Source organism: Nothoprocta perdicaria, unplaced genomic scaffold (genome assembly GCF_003342845.1).
Source record: "Nothoprocta perdicaria isolate Ctin4 unplaced genomic scaffold, notPer1 scaffold_6, whole genome shotgun sequence".
Lineage (NCBI taxonomy): Eukaryota > Metazoa > Chordata > Aves > Tinamiformes > Tinamidae > Nothoprocta > Nothoprocta perdicaria.
Genome location: NW_020455865.1, coordinates 7,391,331 through 7,407,375, shown reverse-complemented (window position 1 = coordinate 7,407,375; position 16,045 = coordinate 7,391,331). Strand labels below are relative to the sequence as shown.

The following is a 16,045-nucleotide window of genomic DNA, read 5'->3' as shown; positions in this document are numbered from 1 at the left end:
TATATATATATGTGTGTGTATATATATATATCAGACTGATATGTATGTGTACAAAATCCTGAAAAAAAAGAAACAGCCATGGGAATACAGAGGTTGTTAACAGTTTTTAGTTTTCTGCAAATCAACACAGATTSCATAGATATTTGCTTAGTGCCATACATTTCATTGGTTTCATTGCAGCAGAAGGGAAAAGACCTTTGTTAGGTGGTAGAAATTGTATCTACTTTGCTTGTATTGTAGCACCATGAATATCGTGTCTAATACATTTTGGTGGGAAGCCATTGGAGTTACACAAGGGATGAATTTTGRCTCTTTGGGAAAATTAAATCTATCTATCTATATAATTGAAAAAAGTTATAGTAACATTTTATATGATTTGAGACATGTTCTATTCTTTACAGAAACCCAAATCTGTAAAAAAGCAATTAGAAGTGCTTCTCTGAAAAAAAGGCAATTGAATGCAATTGAATGCAGTGAATGAACTGCAGGAATTGTACACTTTCCAGAAAATGGTGGTAGTGAAGCATTTGTGGGATCCATAAAGTCACCATAAATTCCTAACTGAATATGGATTCACTCTCCAACTCTAAAACCACAAGATTTATTTCCTGCTGGCAAAGCAGGAGAAGTTTGCAAAACTAGATCTGTCTCATGCGTGCCAGCAGGTGGTGAAAGCACCAGTGTGTTCCCAAGTATGTAATGGGAGCTGGAACACACCACTCCACGTCACCTTCACTGGCTAGTTCCTTTCGGATGAGAATAAAAGATAGGCCTGGATTTTCGTTCTTGTTGCATGTCTGCCAATGCTTTCTGCACATGTAGTTCTGTACAGATAAGGTTTATTGCCATACAGTTTGTACTATTGGAAAAAAAAAAAAGAGTAATACAATGGATATGCTGTTGTTTTCACTCAGGAAGATCTAGTTTCAGCTCAAGCACTAGCTTCTAAGTCACACAAGAGCTGTCCTTTTCATGCAGTAGGGATGCTCATGTGGCATCATCTGATGATGGATGCATKGATGTGGACATATGCTTTAAGAGGAGGTGTTGCTGTGGATAGAATGTGTGCTTTTTAAGCTTTCTTTAAGTGTTAAGTCCTTAAGCATCTCCTTAAGTTCCTTTCACCCCTTCCTCTGGCTCCTAATTCCAGTGTTATTCAGGCTTCCTGTTCAGAAGCACTGTCTTCCRCTGTGAGTTGCTAAGCTACATCTCACTTCATGTTCCGATCTTTTAGCCATGCTGCGCTTCTTATAACACTGGATGGAAGAAGGAAGCACAATACTTCTGACACCCCAAACTCTTAGCTGCTGGCTGCTTGGTGGTGCCAGAAATATGCTTAGTAACCAAGATCTGAAGTGGGAAAGCAGGACAGTAAGGCACAACTTCATGTCAAGCCAAATAAGGTAGGAAGATATGGATTAAAGGTATCTGCAGTGAAATGGAGAGCTCCACTGCTGCAGAAATTTGTAACTCTTTGGGCCCTGTCAGAGATGAATGGATATGTCTGTTTCCTAAGTCATCTGCATACTTGGGTAAATGAGATTGCATTGATTTAATGTGTCTTCAAGAGTCTCTTTACAACCACAGGAGCTAGAAATGTCTTTTGTTGTTGTTGCTTTTTTTTAATGAAAGCTGACGTTCTGGAGCATAAGTCAGCAGGAAGCGGGGTAAGTTTATTGGCTGTTTTGAGGAGGCCTGGAGAATAATTCTTCCTTTCTCCTGTCTTTTGTCTGTTCAGATTGTAAATTCATTGAAGCAGGGACTGCTTTCTACTGTTTGTATGCAATGTCTCTGTGATCTTAGCTGACACCCCTAAGGCTTAACAACATATAAATGTGGATAGTGGTCTAACATTATATGTAAAAAGTGGAGGATTAGTTATTTAAATGAATTATCACCCTAAAAAGAAAAAGTCTGAATCCTGGGGGAAAAGATGTCAGAAACAAAAAGGGTAGGTTAAGGCTTTATGCCAAAATCTGGGTACTCCTCTACTGAGAACAYAGAATGGTAGTGAGGTGATTGTGCCCTGTTTTAAGGTAAAGGGCATGGTCTGCTTTCACGCTTTTTGAACTCTCAAATTTCTGTAAGCTGAGTTCACTGCTAGCAGTGATTCAGAGCAGTTTCCTTGCACAGCCTGCGTGATTGCTCTCCAGTGCACAAATGGTCAGTCCTTGGGTTCCAAGCTGTTGTGCACATTTAATAGCTCAGAGAAGATGAGTAGAGTGGTGGGAGTCCTCAAAATCCCAGAGCAGGTTTACTAATCTGCATTGTGTTAAAAATGGTCATCCTCGTCCTGCTTGGCCAGCTGGCTGCTCCGAGKCCTCTTCTGCTTGTGAATCCATAGCCTGTTGATACTTTGCTTGGCTGAGACACTGCTGAGACTCATGGGTCCATCCATAGTACAAGGCAGTGGAAAATTGCTCTTGTTTATATTCTAGTCAAACTCATCAGCAGTAAAACTTTCTGTTGCTCAGATGTTCAAAATCATCATGAAAGACAGTGGCCAGCCTTTCTCTCTAACAGCATTACACTGGCGAGCTTGAGGTGAGCTGTGTGCTGTACAGCTGGGTCAGCTCRAAATGCACTGTGGTTGGCTTTCCAGTGCGATGCAGTCCTAAAGTTGGCAAACTACCATCRAACAGCCCTATTTGTATGTTTCTTGGTGTGGTGAAGGCCTTGAAAGCTTTTGGTTATTCTTTCTATCATTGCCTCATAAAGCAGGTGTTGATGGGACACGTCGTATCCTCAGTCGCTCCTTGATAGATTCTGCAGGCCCAAATACCCCTGGTTGCACTGCAGCTCTGTTAGATCAGACATCTGTATACCTGTATCTCTGAGGGATCAATTCTGAGACACATTACACTTGTTTTTCCTCTTCTAGAGGAATCAGCACAGTTCAGGCAGACTAGAGAGCCTCACTCCAAAGATCAGTGTACAAGAGCCAAGCTGAGCCCAGCCATCCATCAGCAGATAGTCCTGCTGTGGGAGGAGGCAGAAACAGTCTTTGCTGTCAGCTTCGATGCCTGCAACAGCATCACAAAACTACTCACTGCATATTGGTGTGTGAGAAGGTCCTCCCTGACAGCTCTGGCAAAATAGCTGAGCTTCTCCTGGAGTTACTGTGGTACTTTGAGATAAGAACATTCTTGCCAGCTGCTCCAAACAGCACTCCCAGCGGTGGAGAAATTTGAAACTGTTACTGTAAATACAAAAGGAAAGACATACTTGGCCTCCCTTTACATTAGAGCTGGCTCAGAAGAATGTCTGCTTAGCTGTTCCATTGCCAAGACGCTGGATTGTAGTCAGATAGTACACATTGCAAAAGAACCAGAGCGCACTGAGATCTGTTGGGTTTTTTTAACAATAGTTTATTTGTGTTTCAAAGGGATAGTTACAGGAATCCAGATCAATATGCTTGTCCAGAACTGTGCCTTCCTATTTTAGGCCCTGGATGAATAAGAGGTTACTTGAGTTCACATGCAGATAGAGGAATCGGCACCTGCAGTAATACAGCCTCACAGGCCTGCTACTTTTCATTTTTAAAAGTGAATGTGAAAGAGCTACAGAAGTGAAGTTGACATTGTTCTGGTTCCTGGTGTTTTATTTTTTCCCAATGCRGTCTGTGTGGCAATGCATGTAGTGTGAGGCTCTTTTTGAATAATAAACTCATGTCTCAACAGGAGATGACAGGAGCTGAGCACTTCAGAAAGCACTGCCCTTACAGCATGTCTAAGTGGATGCACTGGTTGAACCATTTTAGACACACTTCCTGCATATGGGGTTTGATATGAATCAAATGCATCTGAAAGGGAAGAGAATCTCTGAGTTTTATTGATATGCTCTAATTTATTTTTAATGGAAAAACCTAAAAATACAACTATGCTTTGATGTAAAGGTGTTTGGCATTTTGCAAGCCCAGATTTTGAGACCATCTGTATATTGTCAGGATTTCGGTGTTCTATTCTATTTGGTGGGAGAAGAATAACGGTTCAACTAATGCAGTTAGTTGCATGGGCCAAAAAGATTTTTTTCTAAGTGGTTCTGTTATGAGATCTTTTGAAAATAGAATTCTCATAATGGATTGTAAAGGCTACAAAATTAGACCTGGAATTGCCTTGAAAATTTAGTTTAATGTCCTGCTGACTCTCTACTAATCTTGAGATGCCTTCAAGGGACATAGGACAACAGGAATACACCAGCAGTCAGGGTAAGAGTAATATATGTACTCTAGAAAATTTCCAGCCCAGATTTATGGCAGGCAATAGATTCCTGATGTCTTTGGAGCAGGCATGCCCCTTTGGTGCWCCTGAGTTTAATTGTAATTTAAGCATACACATTCACCCAAGGGCCTGACTTGAGCAGTGTGTTCCAATGCTGCAGTGTTTCAGAGTTCCGCTTCTGGTGTTATCCGGCACATTTAGATGTCCCTACTCTTGTGATGAAAAATTTTGGCAGGTGCACAATGTACTGCTTTCAACTGCTTAGCATAGCTGATGAAGACATCAATCAATTGACTAAATCTGACTAAATCAATCAATTGCTGCAGGATTTCCAGTTCTTGCTTTGAGAAGGGCTCCTTTGATCTTGGCCCACTTTTCTCCATTTTTCTCCATCCCCCGTGTGCTTGTTCAGTGTCCAGCATGGCAAGAGGGGCAGTGACTGGTGACGGCCAGGTCACAAGAGCAATAAGCACTGCAGCAGCTAAGGGGAAGCTGCCATTCATCAAGGGTTCACAGTGTTCACTWAGAATTTTATTAGAAAACAAATGAGCACAAAGTTTATGAAAATATTCTGGATTATCTGCTTATATTTGCCACTGTCTTACTTTTTAGCCTAAACTAATGGGATCAGGGAGAACAGGGAAGATTCTTCAAAGATACCCCACCACTATTAAAGTGGCTTTTCAGACTTGAATATGACATTTGCACCGTTGGGAGTTTGGAACAGGACATAACTCTGGGGGACATTCTAAGAGGAGAGATCCAGATCCTTTTTAAAAGAAACTTTTCACATGCTTCAAACACCGCAGAGCTGGGGGACTGGTCTGCCACTGCTGTAACAAGAGGGGCAATGAGCAAACTGTCTGGAAGATGCTTGCACAATATTTCCTAGCTGTGGCCATGACTTGAAGTCCCTTGCCGTCCTGAGCACAGGAGCAAACTCTGTGGACTGACACTGCCTCACAGATGACTGGCAGGGAAAAAAAATCTTCAGGGATTATATTGCACCTCCACCCACACTTGCAGTCCCAGAGTCACCACAGAAAATTTAAAAATATTCTGCCAAATGTTTTCACAGATTTTTTAGGCTTTTTTGGATTTAACCCCTGTTTTGATTCTTGATTTTTTTTATTTACTTTATTTTTTGGTTCCTGTCTCTCTTAACAATGTCTCCCTTATGGACATTGTCCATAGGAGCTGGATATGTTTGGACACTCATCCAGAGATTGCCTTAGCAGTACTCACCTTGCAAGTTTAATGCTTTCACCTCCACACTTTTGCGAGCTGGGTCTTTATTTAGCACTTTTTGATGGGAGTCAAACCCATCTGTATTTCAATATCTCTTGAGGAGAGAGAACGCAAGGCAAAGACTGCATTGCAGGAAAAAAAACAGCAAAACAAAACAGCAAAGCATGTGCCTTGTCACTCCTCTTCCTGCTCCATTTTTAAAGTTCTGAGTTGAGAGACCARCCTCTACCTGCTCCTTTTCAGGAGTAAAATCACTGAACCTGAGAGGTAGCCTGAAATAAAATCAGAGTTTTTATTTCTGAGTTAGGAGGCAGAGGCTTTGGCCCTCTGCTTTTTACACCTTTGCAAAACTTTTGAAGAAAACATGGGGCTTTCACATCTTTCTGCAGCATGATGCTATGTCATCTCTGTGTCAGGTCTACCAGGGTGTCTGGTTAAAGAAGAGTGCTAAAGGAGAGAGAGCAGTCCGTCTAGGTTGGCTAATTCACTCCTCACCTTCAGAAGAGAGAAATGTGCTTGGGAAATGCTCCCAGCTCCTGCTGGCCCTCAGCAATAGGGGACTGTATTCTGTCCATGTGATGGTTCCCCCCACAACTGGGGCGTGGAAGTGCAATAACTTTGATGTATAGTCAACAGTTCTTGTAGGAAGTTTATAATGTTCATTTATCAAGACGTTCATTGTGTGTATGTCTGGAGAAGAATGAAAGCAACAGTTTTATTCCTTTAGGAGCAGGTTAATCCTGTTTCAGCAGTTCCTGTGCAGAGAGGTTAGCAGCAGAGGCAGAGCTGTTGCTTTAAGCCCAGTGCTATGAGGTGCATTCAAATAGAGTTTCACCTCGACACATGCAGTACATCACCTTGACTCCTGTGGCAGGTCCATTCTTCAGTATTCCAAGAGAACCCCTAAACAAATTACCAATTACATTCTCTGCTTTAATTAACCAGAAAGGTGGGGCATATGCTCCTGCTTGACTGTGCGCCACTGCATTAAATAATCTCCGGAATGATTGCAGACCCAGAGAACTGGGGCAGTGCTCACTGTTGATCTGCATAGGTCTGTGATTTACCTCCAGATCTCCCATGCGAGTGGTAAGTTGGGTGTCATTTCAGCCAGCCCCAGTGAGGTTTTTGWGCCTGGGTGTGAGGAGACTTGTGCATCTGTTACAAGCAAAGGAAGCCCCGTGCAGTTAAGCACTGGCAGAGAGTTGCTCAGAGTCTTACAACATCTGGGCCCTGTTTTTAAGATCTAATATTGAAGCAAAGAGCATATTAAAAATTTGTGCCACAGAGGGAAGCATTGGCAACATGACAGGAGCCCAAAGGTTGTGCTCCATTTGCATATGTATTTACATAATTGCAAATGTATGAGATGCACATTAATAATCACCACTTGCATCTTTATCATTCTCAATAAGTACAGGGAAAATTTCTTGCTCTTGGAGTTCATCAGCAATAAAAACCTGCAGTGTCCTCATTCTATAGATGCACAGAATTAGGTAGACCTTGGGGGGACATATTTTATGATTCTGTTGGATGTCTCTACCCTTAAATCTCTAGTCCTTAAAGTTTAGCTTTGGGCTAGTTCTGGGCAAGAGAAATTAACTATGAGAGAAAAAGTACTTTGAAATTTTAATGATGGTTGTGGTATTTTAAGGAACTTAGAAAAAACAAGCACCTGGATTCTGTTGAATTTCAGCAGAAGTTCCATTGCTTCTTGCTRCATTTAAAGCCTCAGCAAATCTCTGTGAGACATGAACAAGGATTAGCATGGTTCTTTTGGGGTATTCCTTTGTGCAAGACCTTAGCTGAACTGATATGGAGTGGTGTGTCTGGTAGAGTTGGTTGCTATATGTGTGTAGTCTGATACTGCCAAGAAGACCTTACTGGTCAAATAGAACAGGAAAAGGGTGGAAGAGGGAATTCAAGGAGAGAGGATTTTGGATGTTAGGTCGGGAAAAAAAAATGGGGGAAAAAGGTTTCTTTTTCAGCTCCTTGTTTCTAACCTTATCAATTAACCTACTTCCAACCTCAGTTTATATTTACTTCATAAAGTTGATCCTTATGATACCACTCTTTTTCATTATACGATGGAGAAATTACAAATTGCTACAAAYCCCAGGGATGTTAGTATGCAGAATGCTCTGAAAGTGAATAAATGATGTGGTTATCTCTTGTAGAAAGGATGAAAATGTGATAGCCTTGCTTTTGACAGCCTTGTGCTGTTCCATCCTGGAAAATCTGGGCGTTGCTCATGTCCATCTATATTTTTTTTGTTACAGTTGGCCAACAAATGGGAACTGACAATAACAATTCAATAACTTTGGGTTTTTTTGAGTTTCTGAATTTTTTTTTTGTTCCCTTTCATGATGACGTCTTTTAACTTTTTCAGAGCTGGGGATGGGAGGATATGATTACATCCTTCCCAAGCATTCAGTGTCTAGTCACTTGGATAGAAATGACTTCTGGTGAATTGGGAAAGTTGTGGATGTTGTCCACAACTAGCAAATTAGCAAATTAGCATTTCTATCTAAAAACTAAAAGATCTATCTATAAGGATCATTGCTCTTGTTCTGTTATGCTTTCTATATGTGCAGTATTTATGGATTATTGCTTTATTTCGTGAAGTCAGGACTAGTTTTGCACTTAGCACTGCAGTATGAGAGTGTAAGGTCTCTCTTGGGGTATTGGATCTCAACTTTTCTCACTGAAAAAGAAAGCCTTCATTAACCTGTCAAAGGAACAAATAGCCTTTGAGGCAGAAGACAGCCTATTTATAAGCCTTATTCTGCATAATAGGAATCCTATGATCTTGTAACAAATAATGGTTTTAGGTCCCTGCTTTGTGTTGGATCAATGAATTAATTGCAGGTGATGCTCTGTTCTACTGAGTGGTTTCAAAGAGATGCATGAAACTGCTGTTTTGCATAATTGTCTTAATGCTTCCATTTCAGATGTCTTCAAATGTTTCTAAACTTAACACGTATTGGCCTGAGCAGGCATTGATTGGTTTCTCCAGCACAGAGATTTCAGATTTGTCTTCAATGGGATTCCCTTTTATCCTTCAAATAATGTTTGTGCCCTCAGAGTCATTGTGGCATCTGTGCTCTCCTTGAAACTGTATTGATCATGTAATTAAAGTGCCTTTCAACTTCATCAGGAATTTAGAAGAAGTGAAGCATAGGCTTTCTAGGCTGGTTTCAGAAACTTCACCCTACCCATTTTAATCTCAATTACCCACCTTATTTTTCTATTTACTTACAGATCTTACAGCCTGTCCTCCTCAGAACCTACAGTGCTGCAGAATTCTGTTCTAAACTAGAAGATKTAGATCTTCATGTTTCATTGTGTTAATTCCGGTCTTGCATTTTAGTGGTAGTGTATTTCTGCCTTCCATCCCTAAGGAAAACATGGAGACTCAGTAGGCAAACACATGGAAATGCATTCTCCTGGCTTTTGCTGACTTCCAAGTGAAGCAATTTGAATCATTACAGTATTTTTTATTTAACATTATGCATCTGAAGAAAAGAGGAATGCAATAAACATAATTTACTGTTCAAAAGTATTATTGCTTCACTTCATATTAGCTGTGAATAAAGCCAAAGGTGCATTTGCATGAGGAAAAAAAAACAACAAAAAATGTCTTCAGCAATATATCTGGTTGATTGACCAAATTAAGTAGTACTACAAAGGGAGCCAATAAACAACACACAAAACTGTCAACCGTTCAATGTCTTTTCATGTATGCAGTTTCTTTTGCAGCTGTTACTTCAAAGCCCTTCACAAAGTTATCAGTAGTTTTTTAAAACTGTTTGAGATAGATAGTACAATTGCATATGAAGCCAAATTATTTTGGGAAAGAAAGGGTTTTAAAAAACTTTTTTAACGAGTAAAATACACACTAGTAACAAGAGGAGGAATGTTAAGAGTGAATGTGAGTACACTCTGGCAGAGATCTTCCCAGCTGAGGACTATAAGGCAAAATGCTCCTTGCCCAGAAGTATTTTGTCCAAGATTTCCAAGGTCCAGCATTACCTACAATCTTGTCGAATCTCCTGCTGATCCAGAAGCCAATTTTTCAACTTAATTCCAGCTGAAATTAGAAACCCACATAGAGATCTCAGACTGGTGAAAAAGGCTTGTTATCATGCATGCCAGAGATCATTSTGGCTGCCACATTCTTGACCAAGTGCAGTTTCTTCTAATAAAAACATTTCTGGCAAAACTGTACGTTAAGAGTTAGTGTAATCAAATCTGAATGTGAGGAAAGCATGCAAACTTGCTTCCAAGTCAGCAAGAGTTAGGCAGGATTTAATCCTCCATGTATTTTTATTATGATATAAAAGGCTGTTATATTAGATTTTTAATACATTTATCAAAAGGAAACTGCAAATCCAAGGTTACTTCCAAATTTCCCACTGATATAGGAATGAGTATCTGAGACACTTCTGAAGTGAACTAAGGCAATGGGATTTTGTAGCATGGATTTAGCTGCCAGGAGACCAGCACTCAGATTTGACTTTTAACCAGCTCATACTAGACCTATGAAAACATGTTCCCTGAACATTTGCTCAAGCACGAAGTTGTTTTATTTATTTATTTATTTTTGTGTGTCTGCTTTATTGGCTTTTCAGGAACATTTTAGCAACTCATTGGATCTCCTGGGATGACAAAACTAGTGACCTGTCATGCACCAGCAGCTCCAGGCACCAAAGCCAGCACCATTTACTTAGACGCCTAAGAATAGGAGGGAGCAGACACTATTAAACATCCTTTTTTAAAAAGAGCTTGGCTCTCATTTACTCATCTAAATAAGGTCCAGATTTTCAGAAGAGCTCAATACTTGCATGCAGAACACTTGTGAAAACACAATCTGCATTTCATGCCTACATTGGAGCTGAAGTCCTTTAGAAAGCTGACCTTGTATTTCTTCTGGGACAAAGAATGTTTGGGGACATTGCGGGGTTGATTATGTCTTACGCTGTTTTTTTAGTGGTGTGACTCCATTCAGTATGTGGGGCAGGGTTGCTCTGATATCCTTCAGCAGGCTATGGGTAAGGGACCTTGGATACAAGAAACTTGCATTTTATTCCCTACTCTGCCACAGAATGCCTTGAAGCATTTTCAGAATGTTTAATGGGTATTTGAGGGTCAAGGTGACATGGTTCAGCTTTTGAGTCCTAAAAACAAGATATGATGAAGGAAAGTGATTGGAGAGGTAGGTTTTAGAGATTTTGGGAGATTAGGGGGAAAAAGTCTGTGCTGTTTGCAGTATCCCAAATTAGGTAGTGAGAGKGGAAACACTTGCAGTCATGGCTCAGAATTTCATTCTTAGTCTGTATGCTCTGACTTTTTGATTAGTTTGTTTGCTTTTTAGAATTCTTGCCTCCTAGGGATTTATGAGGACAAATACATTAATACTACAAAAGTGTTTGGAAACTAAGCTAATAAAGATTGTATAAATCCCATATAGAGATTATAAACACCAATTTAGAGCAGCCGGCGGGCATCTGACCATCTTTTATCCTGTCTCTGTACAAATTTTTACTGAATGCTAAACAACCTGTCCTGAACCCTGACTATAGTACAGTATCTTTTATCCTGAAAAACCCTAAAACTACACAGCAAATATTACATAAACCATAGAGTGATTATTTTGCCCATCTCTAGAAAGAAGCCTCTTGTGGGTTTGGAAAGTGAAGGAACAGCAGTGTTATGCAGGGAGCATCATTTTTAATCGTGATGCTTTTATCTACACTGTGAAAATCCCATGCCAAAAGCTSTCTAATCTCTGACCTCTTGTGCAGTGATATAATGTAGTTCCTTCTGGGGCATCAGAGATGTTGAGGTCAGCCCTGCCACATATTCTGAATCCCAGATATTAAAGAGGAGAATTGGCATTTCTACCACCTGGTAAAGTTAATAAGACAGCATCCAGACCAACTGTCTAGAGTGCTGTAAAATAATCATGAGGAGAATACAGTTATTTAATAGCAATAAAAGTATAATAAGATCCTTTAAATAGAGTAGCAAAAGTTAAACGAACCCAGTATTAAAACACTATGTGTTATTAGATTTTTTAAAAGTCTATAAAGAGGAGATCCTTTGGCACATAAGTATAAAATCAAATTTAACAAGCAAATTAAATAAGCAATTAGAAGTGGGGATTTTAAACTTCTTTCTAGTCTCAATTGTTCTAATTTAGCAAAAATGGACATCTGCCTTATGTATTGCAAATCCTCTCTAGTGAGGGCTATGTCTGAATGACATTACTGAAGCAATTGTCATTTTTAGAATAAGATGGAAGACTTGATTCTCAGGGTGGGTGAGTTTCCCCAAATTGGCCCTTTCTTTGGTGGGAGCCTCAGCCCAGTGAGCTTGGTGTTTTGGCATGGGTGCACTTTCCAGTGCTCAAGTTAGTTTCCCCAGTGTCCTGAAAAGACTGCAAGAGTCACTGGATTTGGAAGAGGAAGAAATCTAGGGCCTTGTAAAATATGCCTTTGCCAGTGGTAGGAGACCTGAGTTCCAGTGGCAGCTCCAAGGCTGTCTAAGCATTTCTCTTGGAATAGCTGAGCAAGCAAAGCAGCAAAGCCTGAGGAGCCTGGGGAATTCAAAGGAATCAACTGATGTGCCTTCAGAGTTCTTGCAAGTTTTCTGCTTGCTGTTTTGAGCTTAGGAATCTAAATTACCTTTGTCTTAAAAAATGTGTTACACCAAGTGAGAGGCATATTTTCTGTTGGATGAACTCTCCCAGGAAACCATAGTGTCTTTCTAGCTCAGCCACTGGGATTTTACTGCCAAGTTGCATGCAGCATGTAAAGTTCTCGGATGCTATGCAGTGAAGCAGCTCAATGACTGATGTGGCTGATATTCACATTTGCACCATGCCATTTGAAGAATCTGCTCACTTCTATATATAGCTATATATAGCTATACAGAGGATGAACATCCTATCTGGTTTTCTAATTGACGAATCTGTTGYGGACGTCCTTAAAATGCAGCAGGAATTTTAAGCCATTCTGTTCAAGTGTTATTACCAGAGAGATTTTGCAGATTTGGACCGGTGTACTGCCATCCCTGGCAATTCTTTGTTGATAATGGACTCCATCACCATTAAAGTCTCTGTTTCTGCAATTGTGAAAAATGTCATGGATAGTAGCTGACCAATGGAGTAAAGACAACCAGCAACTTTAGAGGAATAGAGAGTTTCAGCCTCATTTTGCTTTGCTATTTTCTTGCAGCATCCCATCCTGCACCAGGAAGATGTCCTGGTTTAACTCTGTGCTCTATAGTAGCACAGCCACAATGGCAGGCTTGAAACCAGACATGCCCCTTTTCCTTCTCCTCTGTATGACCAAATATTTCCCTTTAGCTTTTTTATTTTTACAAAGAAACTTTTATCCATAGCCACATGTGTGAAACTCTCAAATGGGCTGTTTCAAATCTAGTCAAGGTCATTGAAAAAAAGTGGCTAGGGCTCTTAAAAGTCTTTTTGGATTCCCCAGAAGCAAAAAGCAGCATTTACACTGTAAGCCTTACAGATCAAGGATTTGAGTATCTTTCAACATCCTAAAGCCCATGCAGACTTTAAACTGGTATTCCCAGCTCATTTGCCAAAAGAAGAGGAGGAAAATGAAATGAACTGCAAGCTTTTGCCTTGAGGTCTGGTGCAACAGCCCTTCTGAAGTCTGGAGTCAGAATTGTTCCAATCTATGTAAATATTGGGAAATTAAATTCCATATGTCCCATGCCAGATGCTCCCAGCTGCTGCTGCTGTGTGGGGAACAGTAAGTAGACAGTTTAGCTGTGTTGGGAGCTGGGAGGAGGGGAAAAAGCCATTCCTTGAGCCAGTGGGAGGAGGCTGGGTTGTTATGTTGGGGTCGGGAGGGTAATGTGTACAAGTGACTATGCCAGTGATCTGACAAGCCAAATCACTGGACAGTTGCAAGTTCCATGTGAGGCTTAAACCTGGAAGATCCCAGTGAGAGCATTGCAGTGCTTGGCGTGAGAGCTCAACATTAATGTATATTGTTTATTTCAGAGCGTATTGAAAGTTTATGTGTACAGAAAACGGTCAGGTTTGGATCACAAGTGGATGAATCGGCCTCAGGATGGCTGGAGAAAGCAGGAAAGGCCCTAACATGTCCTGCTTGTTGCCCACCTCCCTGGTTCACCCACCACAGCCTGTGTTTTCCACCCCAGTCTTGGCCTCCCGGCCAGCCCTTAGACTTCCCTCATGGCAGGTTTGCACGCTGCTTTAATAGGTTTGTTATTCTTGTCAGGAGCCTCTCACTGGAGGAAAAAGAAGTAAAGCAACCTAGCAAAGCAACCACAAATTTAAATGACCTGTTCTTAAAAAAGCACACACACCCTCATGAAACTAGAGAGCTAGGAATCCTCGTGGAAACTCCAGACACCTAAAAATACGTTCAGGCCCCCCTCTCTCTCTCTGACACGTGCGCACACACACATGCACACATGCATGCATATATTTTGCCTAGCTTCTGGCTGTCAGCACATCTGTACCCCTGGGCAGGTCCTACGTCAGTGGAAATCTTGCCAACGCAAACCTGGAGCGTGTGAAGGAAAGCCCTCCGCCATCCCTGGCGCATGACTTGGGTGCCTGCCTCTGTCCCCCCTYGTATTAATTCATTTTTTATTTTAAACTCAGTGACGAGTGGAATGACCTCTGTCAAAGAGTGGCCTTGTGGCTTCCTTGCCTTCGCTGCAGGAGCTCGGTAAACATGAGGGAACGAAGAAGCCTTTTGCCAGTGTGAGAAGTGGGAGGGAGAGGGCAAGGAGGGGTGAGAAGTTACTCAGCATTTGCTGTCTGCAAAGGTGAGAATTACTGTGGAAAAAATGTGCAGCTTTATTGTTCTAACCTTTATTTAAATATAGAATCTATAATCCGTTTTTCCAGCAGATTCAAAATAGTGGTATTTTGCTGTCAACTGCGCTGTCCAATTTCTGAGGTATCACATACTTATGTATTATTTTGTGGAGCTGACAGAGGGGGAGTCTGGGGAAAAAATAACCGAAATAGCCAACAGCAGCGTGTAGAAGGAACCTGTGTGTGCACACGCGTCTTGGGAGGAAGATTGAGACATGCCTGCCAAAGCTTGTGCTCACTATGCTAGCCCGTAGCGCTCTCTCCCACCCTGCCTCGATGTGAGGAGCTCTGAACTGCAGAACTGCCTACAACAACTCTTATGTCTCYTCACACAGCCTGAGTGGACAGCATGGAGCCCGCAGGTCCCTCCTCGCACCCCTGCCATCTTGCCTGAAAAAATCGTGGATCATCTTTGCCAGCAGAAACRTGATCTTAGAGGTCATGTTTTCTAGGGGTGAAGAGGTTTTGTAGGAGGAGAGAACGCCCTCTAAGCCAGGAACATTCCTCAAGGTGGCTGAAACTGCTTKGTCTTGTGGGGTCTTGCTGCTCTTTCAGCAGGGTATGCCCTGCCTTTGCATGAAGGTCCCCCTTTGAATCTCCCATCTTGTAGGAGCGGCAGCACTTTGGTTTCTCTCTCTAAGCTAGAGGAGTCCCTCACAACACACATCCCTGTTGCCCTCCAGTTTCCTTTCAACAGGTTTTTAATACTTTGCCAAAGACTTTCACTGTCTGTGAGACAGACCAGCCATGAGGAAATAGTTCTCCTGTTCTCCAGTAGACCTGAACATGTCTATGCGGTAGTGCTCAGTCCAAAGTGAGACTTAAGGTACTAACACATATATTCTACCAGCACCTTGAAATTTCCATGGAAATCCAGGCCCTGTTGCTAGGTGCTGTACCGACAGTCGGCGTGCTCTCCTCAAGGTAGGCAAAGTGCATGTGAGGAGTCTGGTGGGACTTGCCTGAGAGTCATACTGCAGCTTAAAGGCAAAGCCAGGAGGGAGCCCAGGGCTGATAAATCACTGCCAGCTCAGCACATGGAGGATGATCTTGGATTTTGTACATTTAAAATTTTCTGTAAGGCAGGTTTTGCCTCATTTTCAATGGTGAGTGCTTTTTCAATGAATGGCATGGCATTTTTTTCTTGAAAGATTATATTTTAGGSTCCACATCATAGTAGTCAGGATGTGCCTAGAGTATATGGACATAATCTCAATGGATGCATTTATTTATATATGTGTTTCCCTGCCTTCCTCTGCCCTCCTTTTCCTGGTGTGCTAGACTTTAGCTTTAGCTTTTAATTGGTGTTTTGATTCTCTTAAGGCTGCGACCAGAAATTGCCTATCTGTGTCCTCCTGGCTTTGAAAAATGTGTTTGCAGAACTCAGAGTATTTGAAAACTGCAGCTGAAAGATGTTTTGGTACCAGAAAAATGTAAAATAAATATAAGCTATCACAAAGYGTAAGCTGAATCCAAATGAAATGACTGTGGTACCTGTGTGTGTCGCACGAAGAGAGGTTCAGGAGGGTGTTGTATATTTATTGGGGTTTCTTTAACTTTTTTGTTTCTGGGGAAAAGTTGTATCTCTTTTTCAAATGGTTTCAGTTGTTTGCAAAGCATGGTTTGAATTTGCAGTAACCTTTGCTTGATAAAGAAATCATTTTATGTGAGGCTAGATATCTCAAGGTGA

General features: G+C 41.3%; 1 long non-coding RNA gene across 1 annotated transcript; it reads left to right on the top strand.

The window, feature by feature from the left end:
• The first annotated feature begins 1,267 nt into the window (after positions 1-1,267).
• Positions 1,268-8,854, top strand: LOC112955785. Its single transcript, XR_003250943.1, has 2 exons — positions 1,268-1,403; positions 8,730-8,854. It is a non-coding gene; the product is annotated as an uncharacterized LOC112955785 (long non-coding RNA).
• Positions 8,855-16,045: the final 7,191 nt, after the last annotated feature.